General features: G+C 34.7%; 1 long non-coding RNA gene across 1 annotated transcript in view; it reads left to right on the top strand.

The window, feature by feature from the left end:
- The first annotated feature begins 8,845 nt into the window (after nt 1–8,845).
- Nucleotides 8,846–11,373, top strand: part of LOC131682683 (uncharacterized) — a 42,835-nt gene continuing 40,307 nt past the window's right edge. The window contains exon 1 of the long non-coding RNA XR_009304126.1: nt 8,846–9,239. This is a non-coding gene — a long non-coding RNA (uncharacterized LOC131682683). The remainder of the gene's footprint in view (nt 9,240–11,373) is intronic.

Below are 11,373 nucleotides of genomic sequence, written 5' to 3'. Positions count from 1 at the left end.
ATCTATTAATGTGTTTCATTTCTATGATAAGTCTTTTTTGTTAGCTAGTGATACACTATTTTTGATTTGGTAGTGTTGTAGTAAAAATGGTTGTAACATGGTCCAAAAATGATTTCGAGTGCTAGAAAAGATAGAATGATACCATCTCCAGCAATGTTCTAGGGCAATCAATCCTAATTAACTTCGAATCTCAAACCTTTCTCGCTTCAAAATGATTTTCATAACGTTACCTATGGTGGCCATGCCCTTAAAACAGTTTTTAGTGTAGTATTTTTATTATTGTTTTCTCAGAAAAGAGTAGACCTGTTCAATTTGATGCAACTTTTGACGAAAGAAGATAGTTTTTTGTCTTGCCTGGTGCGAAAATTATACAAAAACATGATTTTTGATTGGATCATGTGCAATTTAAGTCATTTTAGGCGAAAGCTTCCGAGTTTACCCCTTGAACAAGAATTTTGGGTGACTAATGTGAATTTTCAAATTTTTTAAAAATGTGGAGAGGTCTCTTATACACGCATACGAAAAACTACCTAAAATTGAGTTTATTTAAATATTTATTTTATTATATTTCATATTTAAAACGAGTTTACCTAATTTTGAGTAAAGTTCAAACTAGTCAATAGTATCTTATGACGAATTTCGGCCCAAATCATATTCAGAGTTGGCAGCACCCTCTCAGATTCCAATGAAACTTTCTGTACATGAAGACTTTATCACAAAAAGCCACTTTCCATATTTTGTTTTTCCAAAAAATGATCTAGACTGTCTTTTGAAAAGGGCCATACTTTTTTACCAATTGTTTTCAAATGGCTATAGTCTAAAAATGACAAATCCTACAAAAAACGGTTGTAAGAGTGGTTTTCACAAAATTTGTCAAATTTTGGAATAAAAATATTGAAAAAATTCTTCATTCACTCCTACACTGAAAAAAACCGATTTTAAAAATTAAAAGTCGATTTGCAAAAAAACCATTTTTGATTTGGATGAAATTTTGTTCCAAGATAGATAGTTATGTTCCCTACTTACCGCCAAAAATTCAAGTTGGGCACTTTTAAGGAAAAAAAGGTATTTGAAAAAAACTTTTCCTTGTCCAAACTGAATTTTTTTTTCAGTGTATTTTATCGAAAACTAAACCAATGAAAGTCATAATCATATCAGAATTCAATAAATCTCAGTTTGTGAGAAAATATTGTCTAATTTAGCAATAAAGCATATTTTTATTAAGGGGTTAACTACTTTTTCATTTTTCATGAGATCGATTTTTTTTATTACTTTATTAGAAAGTACAACTCCTTGAGAATGTTTTCCCAAATTTTTATAAAGATACGAGAAATAGATCGAAACTTACAGCGCTTCCAAGCGCGCTTCGTCTACCAAGAGCAGTGGTAATTTGAAATTTTAAACTCGATTATCTCGAAATGTCGTTTTACTAAAAATGGTTTTCCGTGATCACGATTGCCGAAAAATTACTCAATCAATTTTCTTAATTTTTTTTTTCAATTGATCATAATTAATTTTTCTCGTACTTTAACGATTTCTATTTTATTCATAATTTTTTGTTTCATGGATAAGAATTTTTAAATACAATTTTTAGGCTTAAAACAGCGATTTTTACTAAAAACGTGCTCGAATGCAGGAAAAAATTATTATTTATTCAACTAATCGTTAAGGTACGAGGAATACTCATATACTAATGGAATTTTTTGAGATTTGGGATTTTAGATGATCTATTGGTCTCCGTGATCACCGCAAACCTCTTAAATAAAAAAGGGTTTTGGGGAAAAAGCCATAACTCCGCCAATTATCAACTTATGTTTATGAACTTTTCCTTGTTTATTTTACTGAAAATGTACTACCAAAATATTATAAGTTTGATGTAATATAATCATTGCTTTATTCCTTTACGTAAATTCAAACTTTCTTGACATTTTTATCACTAAAAGGTATTTAACCCCTTAATCAAGAATCCCATTGAAAAGTTTATGTCGTTAAACAAATATTCCATTATTACTTTTTTATTTTCTTGTTTAGTGCTGAAGAAGAATCAGGGAAAGAAATAACCACCACAATATTATGTATTGAATTTAACATAATTATTTATTTATTTTTATATATTACATTTGTCTTAAAACTATCTTCATGCATGCTATTTTGTATTATTTCTATACGAGGAAAATATTTTTGGTTCATCTGAATTAGAATACCTTTTCGTCTCTACTTTGCCCCCAGGAATAGGCACAAAACTGTGGAATTTTTGAGTTCCAGATATTGTTTTGGCGTTATTATACAGCTATTAGAGTTCTTCTGATATTTTGTTGTACTGTTCAGTGAATATGTAGCAGAAAATTAATTTTGTGATATTTTATCAGTTTGTTCAACTGCCCAGTTATATAACTCTCGGGGACTTGTTATGGTATTTCCATAGTATCGAGCAAGACTGGCTCTTTTTGCCATTCGCTTGAGTGTGCCACCAATAGCATCACAGGGTCCTTTTCCATGGGATGCTGCAACAAAATGCCATTCTGCGCTTAATTCATACTTTGACTGGAATCTACACAAGCTTGCAAAGTTTTTCTTGTTTTTGAATTGTGCTGCTGCTCCATCAGCCATAAAATAAATTATAGAAAAGTTTGTCAATTGTTTCATTAAATTTATCAGTTTTGAGAGGAACAAATGAACTGCAGTCTTCAAGTCTTCTTGTCTTCCAGTCTTCCAGTAATTTAGTCTTCCAACCTTCCGATCTTTTAATCTTCCAGTCTTCATACAAGTTTGTTATGAATATATACCAAATTCGTTACTGATACTTTTTTCATGTATCAGGCAACTAGCAGCTGGGAAAATGGATTCTGAGATGATTATGACTTTCATTGGTTTAGTTTACGATAAAAACACACTGAAAAAAAAATCAGTTTGAACAAGGAAAAGTTTTTTCAAATAACTTTTTTTCCTTAAAAGTACCCAATTTGAATTTTTGACGGTAAGTGGGGAATTATGTTGCAACAAAATTTCATCCAAATCAAAAAAATTTTTTGTTAATCGACTTAAAAATTTTAAAATCGTTTTTTTTCAGTGTCGGAGTCAATGAAGAATTTTTCCAATATTTTTATTCAAAAATTTGACTAATTTTGTGAAAATCACTCCTACAACATTTTTTTTGTAGGATTTGACATTTTTAGACTATAGCCATTTGAGAAAAAATGGTAAAAAAAAGTTTGACCCTTTTCAAACGACAGTCTAGATCATTTTTGGAAAACAAAGTATGCAAAGTGGCTTTTTGTGACAAAGTTCTCATGTGACAAAGAAACACGCTAATTTAAACTACCTCAAATTACATTAAAAGAACCAATGAACTTATCCAACTGCGTTAGTATTGTGCCGTTTCGGCGTTTAAACTGAGAGTCAAACAAATCGTTTGCACTGCGAATCGGCAGGCAAACATCTGCTTTTGTGCTTAAGTAATATCTTTTCCGATTTTTTTTTGCGATGCGGAATGTGTTAGTCTATTCTGTTAATTTTAATTCAATAATTCAACATTTAACCAATATTGTTCTAAGTTTTCATTGCAAAATATTGCAAATTGGGTGAATGACAGTAAATCTGCAAAAAAGTGTGGTGTACACCGTAATTCAAAATCTCCTGAACCAATCGCTTTGAAATTTTGCGTAGTTCTTCATCACATTTACAAGAGCGTTTTTAAAAATTATTATTTCTTTTACTTTTACAATAACATGTTAACTAATTATTTTTGTGGTCGTCAAATGGTGGGATAACAAAATTCTCACAAGTTTCCTATCTCATGCCTCCACGCGAATCTAAGTCTATTGATAACATTTGGTCCTTAGACCGGCACCGACTGGGTGCTATCAGCCTTCTGCCTATAGTAGCAGAATGAGAGGGTGCGAACAGATCTAGTCGAGAAAACATTGCCGTAAAAATGATCGGAAATTAGCCCCAGTACAACTAATCTGACTAGTATCGATGATCACGGGTCGTTACGTATTGAAAATTCGCCGCGTCTGTCTTTATGAACCTAATTTCAAGCTCCGTTACTGCTATCAAGCCCGTGCATCAGGTTAACAATCCTCTATATATTTCCCTTCAGTGTTCGTTATTATCGCTCGTATACTTGTATTCCAAAAACAATCCGATATGGAAAATTAGAAATATTTTCCATGATTTATAACATCTCGCGCTATCTTTACCTGTATAATGTGTTATCACTCGGCAGTTTTCAAGCCAATAAATATATCGTAGAGAAGAGGTAACAAATTCCGTCTAAATACTGTTTCAATAAATAGTGATCCGGCCCATTACGCAGATAAGATTAGCTTACCTAGGCAATACTCCTACGGTCGGCTGTGTGGAGTTCAAATTGCTTTTGTTTAGGAAACATAGGATACTCTCGGTAGCCGGCTGTCCAGAGTTTTAAAAGAACTAAAAACTAAACAAGATCTTTTCTTTTTCGAGTCATCGTGCACTCGAAGACTAAATAAACAACTACCTAATAAAGTATGGTTTATAGATCGCATCGCTTGCTTGGAGCGAATCCTAGACCTGATACCCTTCCAAACTACCAACTCCGCGACACCTATGGAAGAGTCTGATGAATCGTCATCCTTCCATTAAGTAGGTGGAGCATCACCACTTCCTGTCGACCTTATCCTTTATCTTTCCCCGTGAACGATGAAGATGGGGGCAGACGGCAATGATGGCTATCATGCTGTTGAGGTTTTAATGTGGGTCGGATTGGTATGAATTCCTACTTACCATTTCCTAAGCAACTCTTATTAGACAATAAGCAGTCAAACATGATGAAGTCAGTGTGCAATCCGCCAAAATCATCGTCACAACGCAACGCAACATGTTAACTAATTATTTTTGCGAAAAGCAGGTTTTCGGTTTCAAAGTGTTACTAAGAAATCAAATTTTATACAAACACCTTCAGAAAATCTAGCGAAACTTTTTTCAGCACCACTCATTCGGGGAGCCATTCGCGCGAGTGCCGGAGGGTTAAGGAATGCGTATGGTTGGACAAAAAAGGCACATTTTTCAACAAAAATTGTTATATCGATACAGAGAGTGCTAGTATATTCATTCAATTTTCATATTCCAATATCTTCTCAAATGTTCATGGCAAAATACTGAAAATTTATCGAATGAAAGTGAATCTCCAGAGGAGCATCGACGAAAACTTGTTTTGCAGTGTACATTAAAATTTAAAATCTGCTGGACCAATCGTTTTAAAAGTGTGCACAGTTTTTTTTTCCTATCTTTAAGGTAATGGCGGAAGTTTATATTTTTTTTCTTGATTTTTGAATTCATCGTAGCATTTTGAAGCCACAAATCCAGTTTTCACTATGAAAATCAGCAAGCATTATATTGCTATTATAAAAATATTGTTAATAATAATTTTGTGAAACTCTCCTGTTGTTACCTGGGCAATTATGTGATGAATTGTGCGAAATTTTAAAAACTCATTAGAATTCTTCTAGAATATTTACAATATGGCAGTCGAAGAATTTAATTATTTTCAATAAATTTGCATAACAAAGTTATACCGTGAGATAGCTTCTTTATGTGCAGTATCCACCCAACTGTTCTGATTACATAACTAACTGTTCCAATTACATGTCCTAGACCCAACATGGTTTCATGCCTAAGCGATCGAATTCCAATAAAGTAATACCCTACTCATCTTTCATTATCCGTTCCTTGCAAGCAGCACTACAAGTAGATATCACATACACCGATTTTCTATCTAAAATTGTAGATTGCACGACCTCTCCATTTACTGCCTGCTCTCAGGTTCACCAGGGCAGTCATCCCGGTCCTTTCATATTCTTACTTTACGTGGTATCATATCAACAGGACACAACTAAATGGTTCTAAATGCTCAGTTATTTGTTTCATCCGCAAACATTCACTAATCAGTTTCGAATATAATATTTCGCAGACAGCGAGAATCGTTCATGAAGGACTTGGGAGTTCTGCTAGATTCAAACTGAATTTTAAAAAACATACCTATAGAATTCACCATTTTCAAAACATCTAAACTTTTAGGATTTATGTACAGTATTGCAAGGGAATTCGTTGATGTACACTGCTTAAATACACTATATTGTGCTTTGGTTCGTACTACACTTGAAGAAGCAGCTGGAAGGACCGACTAATTCTCCAAGCCTACCCTGATATCTGCAAGCTCATCGATCTTCTGTCCGTTAGTCGAGATATTACTAAAACAGCTTTCATCGCCGATCTACTTCAATCGCTAATCGATTGTTGGTATATAAGAATAAAATATATGAGTTTTCAATAAAAGGCATAGCCGTTATAAGTCTTACTAGCTTTTGTAAACAAATCATTGGCGGAACGTTGTTGTTTATAAACAACATGGGTTTCAAGGGATAAAGTACAACAACTAGTTCGAATATGTTCAAACAAGTTATTATGATACAATTAGGTAGGTCATGTCTGGTGATGCGATATGCTTCATACGCGTGGAACTGGTTGATAGAAAAATTGATTAAACATTAAGTTAAAATCAATATTCATCATTTGAGCACCAAAAACCAATTTTATTCACGTTAAATATTTGTAAAACATAATGGAACGAGGAAAAATCGAATTTGATTGGTAACGAGACTTATTTTCAAACAACTTGGTAAATTACGACAAAAAATCGTTGAAGTCAGGTGTATTTGTGGAATAATTTAATTTTACAGCTATATTGAAGATCCAAAAATGTGCAGGAGCAAAAATATTATAAATTGCAAAATATTGTTTTGTGGTTCGGCTCGTTGCTCTTGTTCAAACCCATAAAATCGACGAAATATAAATAGGTATACATCTATTTCAAATAGAGTAATGAATCTATTTCTACCAAACTTATCACATTGGAAAAATCGGATATCTGCTAACGGAAAGTGACACCAACCCGATGACGGAGCTGATGAAGTGTGCTCCAGCAAAAAAAAATCAATAGCAATTCGTATGCTGTGCCATAAATAGTACTTTAAAGCAATGACATTTTCTCCAGGACGACATATTACCTGCTTCAATAGTACTATTATTAACAACACCAATGGCCACAAAGCAAAAGTTAGCATAGCATAGCATAGTGGAATAAGCATCACAGTGTACACCTGGCTACGTCCTTACAATCGTCGAGGAAGGGAAGGAATGTTAGTTCAACACCTACTTGCGAAAGTGCAGGGAACCCATAGTACTTTCATAGATGTTTCAGGAATAGGAGTTTGTGAGTAGAGCAGGTTATTTATGAGGAGCTTATTTAACAATATTTAACAATATTTCAGTGCAAAATGGAGGTAACTTACACCAATGGCCACAAAGCAAACGTTCATCCTAAATTTCATTTTTTATTTTTTCGGCGTTATTAGATCATTGAAACGGCATATAAAATCATATTCGATAAGAAAATCGTATTTTTCACTGCAAATAGTATGAATTTTGAAAATAGGTTATAAATTATGGTAATGAGAACTTTTTTATTGAAAGCTTCTTCATGATTCAAATACACTGAAGAAGTTTTTTTATGTCTTCAAAACTATAAATATTTGATTATTGATAGTTTATGGTGGAGAAACTCAAATAACTTTTAAAAAAGGCTTAATTTCACTAATTAATTGTGTTTGTTAGAGCAAAATTTCCAATATTTCGACAAATATCGCATTGTGAAAGACTTTTATTAAATGCATTTTGATTTGAAATGGGATTTAAGATCATATTCTGTAATAAAACTAGAGTTTTATTTGTCAATTAGCATGAAATTAAAAAAAAATGTATAAAGATATCGTTAGGAAAACATTTCAATAATAAGTTCTCCATCATGCAAATACATTTAAAATGATTCTTTTTTCTTTAGATTTCCGTTGGCAAAATACAAAAAAAATTAACAAAAAATGATTTTTTGTGATAGAAATTTTCATTATAAATTTTTATTTTCGTGAAAATTTTTTTACAGTTTATATTTTTTTCCTGCAGATTTATTTATTTACTGCAACTTGTTCACAGATAGTTTTACTGTATAAAATACGGAAATCGAACAATTTTTTTTTTGTAGTAAATACTGCATGCAAAAATTTCTACGCCCTTCACAAAATTGCACTTGAGTCAAAATGTTCTCATTGACTGTGGAAAATGTTCTATGCCGGTGAAACCTGTGTAGTTTCATCGAAATCGAAGAGTGTCGGCCACGATTTTAAAGATTTTCTGACGGATCTTCGTGGAATGTCGCATATTATTTCGAATAATTCTATATTCATCCCAAGTGCGGGGCCCTCATAATCCGGAGGCCCCCAGCTCTAGCTCAGTGTGCCCATGCGTAGGGCACTGCTGATAACATGCGTGTACCTCGGTAAATAGTAACAAAACTAGTGCTTTATTGTTCATTCGAGTTATTCAGCAATGATAGCCGTATGATTTAAAAGAAAACGATTCAATTAATTTGGCTCATTTATATCCTTTCTAGTCGATTCGTGTAGTTGGTGCACTCTTAACTTTTCCCGGCTTGTCATATCTATATTCATACCTACTAATAATCGGAAAGCTTACTCATATCTATTCAGCACTTCAATCTTTGCATGCAGTAGCATTCTCTCCAGTTGGACAATCCATCGTCGCGATCCGCATTCGTGCCGCTTCGTGAACATTACCGACATTTTGTCGCGCATGCCTAGTGGCTTAATTTAAGAGGGGAAGATGAATTCATGTTGAGGTTATCGTGTTTACAAGGATTCGTGAACACGAACCCTTCATGGAATTCGGTTGATGTCAATAGCAACAAAAACGAATTGTTTAGACGTTTTCATTTCAGTGCTTCAGCAGCTGGCGTGAAGGCATTTCATTTATTACTAGGAAAACAGTTACTGTCGTGCGCTTGTTTTGGCAAAGGCACCGGAATTACGTGATTATAGACGGAGTCGGAAAAGGAAGTAAGAATGACACTCAACTCGGATTCGTCCTGTGTCTGCCCCATAAGTGATATTTATACAGTCCCAAACATTGTGTCGCCGCTCCGAAAGGTCTGGGTGTAATCACGTGTTATCTGACCCGGTATATCTAATAATGTCAAAGGATAACAGACACAGGAAGCAAAATTTTGGATTCAGACTAAAGGCGAGTGAGGAAAAAAGCAGCGCAGAACACCAAATCCAGGACCGAGAAGTAAAAAGAGATACGGTAACCTCTTGTAGCATCTGATAAGCACTGGCTGAAGCAACGTAAGTAGAAAACGAATGACATGCTAAGGAATCTCTCGTTTTAGCTTGCGGAAATCTGGGGTGTGAGAGTAAGTGTTTGAATAAAATATTACGCTGTAATTGATATCATCATTAGTCTAGTTGTGGTTGCAGCCATAACAACACAAACGAATGTCTCACTCTTCCTGGTCCGTTGCTATTTATTTTACTGGGGTAGTCCTTGCACGTTCTGTGCTTGAAACTTCCTCCACACGAATAATTACTGGTAAGACTGCGGACGGGAATACTGATGGAAGATAAATTTTACAACCACTCGGCGTCCATTCATTGATGGAGAGGAGCAAGGCGCTTTGAATAATTGATTGATGAAGTGATTTACGCTGTTGTGCTACCACCACCTCTCATCCCCAAATATTTGTGCCGCAAGTGCCTAGCTGATGCTATCGGTCGCATCCTGCCGAAGGATGCACAATTTAACGAGTGTCGAGGGAGGTAGGAGCTGATCTACCCTGGAACCGCCAAGCGTTCATGTAAATTAGGATGATTTATGCTAATTTAATTCATGAAGACGTTTAAATTGAATAATGTGAATTTATAAAGTTTTAATAAATTACGTCCGCAGCAGGTCACCAACAAGCGTCTTCGACCTGGATTTCGTTATGCAGACCAGCGTCACCCGTCGACGGCGGTGTCGCTGTTGTCGTCATTATTACCAGTGTCAATTGCTACACGGCTGCTCGCGGATGGCAAAACGGTAGCTGATTCATTAGTGGCAAAGCTAAAATGTCTATAAACTGACGGGGAAATTAAGTCAGAGTGATAAGGTATTTCTAAGAAATGCGGAGGAAATTTCAATTATGACGCTGTAGTGCTCTGAATCTTACATTGCAAAAGTAAACGAATGACATGGGAAATAGACTTTGAATTACTGACATTTCCGACTGTGCTAATTTTGTTATACAATTATAAATTAGTTTGCGCCAGAGTAGTGTTTAACAGCTGTTTGGCGATTCAGTACACAGCACACGAACTGCACTGTCGTTCTAGTCTGTTGATAACATGTGTACAGTTTGCTCTTAACTGGTCACCTTAGATTAATACAGACAGACTTTGAATAATTGAATCACTAAAAATAAAATTCATACAGGAATGCATTTTTGTATTTCGCGTTTAATAACATATGTTAACATGTTTAACTAGTCAAGTTACAATGCATTGGATTCGGTTCAAATGGATTTGATTGCGACTGGAAGAAGCTATTCAAAACTATAACAGCTGATGAAAAATATTAATTCTGCTTCGACCATAGTTAAACAATGTACTTTTGGCATTGAAAATGTCTTACTCCACTATCTGGGGCTAGGTGTCATTCTAAAATCTAAACTATCTTCTATGTAACGAAACTATGTAAGGTTTGCACGCTTATAACTACGCTAATACTAGTTGGATTCTAATCATTCATGCACCAACCGATTCAGAAACACCTAACTTAAATATTGGTAATAATTTAATATCTCTGCAATGAAAGTAGTCTTTTGAAAATCGATAAAAATCGACAAATTAAAAACGAAACAAGGGAAAATTGACATTCGTGGCAGATTTCTCAGACAGAGCTGACAATAGGAAGCATAGAGTGAATCAATCGAACACGAAAAATTATAAATAAATGTGCCGCGTGCCTGTTTGAATCAGTAGTTGCTCTTTTGCCAAACAAGTAACATCGGGGCTGAAGCATCTCGTATGATAGATTTTTTGACGTAGGACTACGTCTTTGTTTTCGATATAGGGGTGCACGTTGCAAATTCTACAAAAATGGTGTGTAACGAAAAGTGGTCCAATTTTAAACGCATATAATTCAGCCATCTCACGATAAATTTTCAAATTTTTTGCGCATATCGCCCCGAAATACTTCTAAGAATAGATTCCAACAGATAAACCCAAAGATTTTTGATATCATGGCATTAAAAATTTAAATAATGAGCAACCTAGTCAAAATATCGCGCATTTACACACAGAAGATAGCGCTTCCCTAGTCCAGCACGACAGATTTGTGCACCTAGCGCGCTACGCTTCTATGAATGACGACATCATCGACTATTTACACGGACGGATTTCGCCAGTGCAGCTCCGTTGTCTGTTGAGCGGCAGGCGAAGC

This window comes from Topomyia yanbarensis, chromosome 2, assembly GCF_030247195.1.
Source record: "Topomyia yanbarensis strain Yona2022 chromosome 2, ASM3024719v1, whole genome shotgun sequence".
NCBI lineage: Eukaryota > Metazoa > Arthropoda > Insecta > Diptera > Culicidae > Topomyia > Topomyia yanbarensis.
Note: the sequence above shows the minus strand (reverse complement) of the source record. Positions and strands in the feature narration are given on the sequence as shown.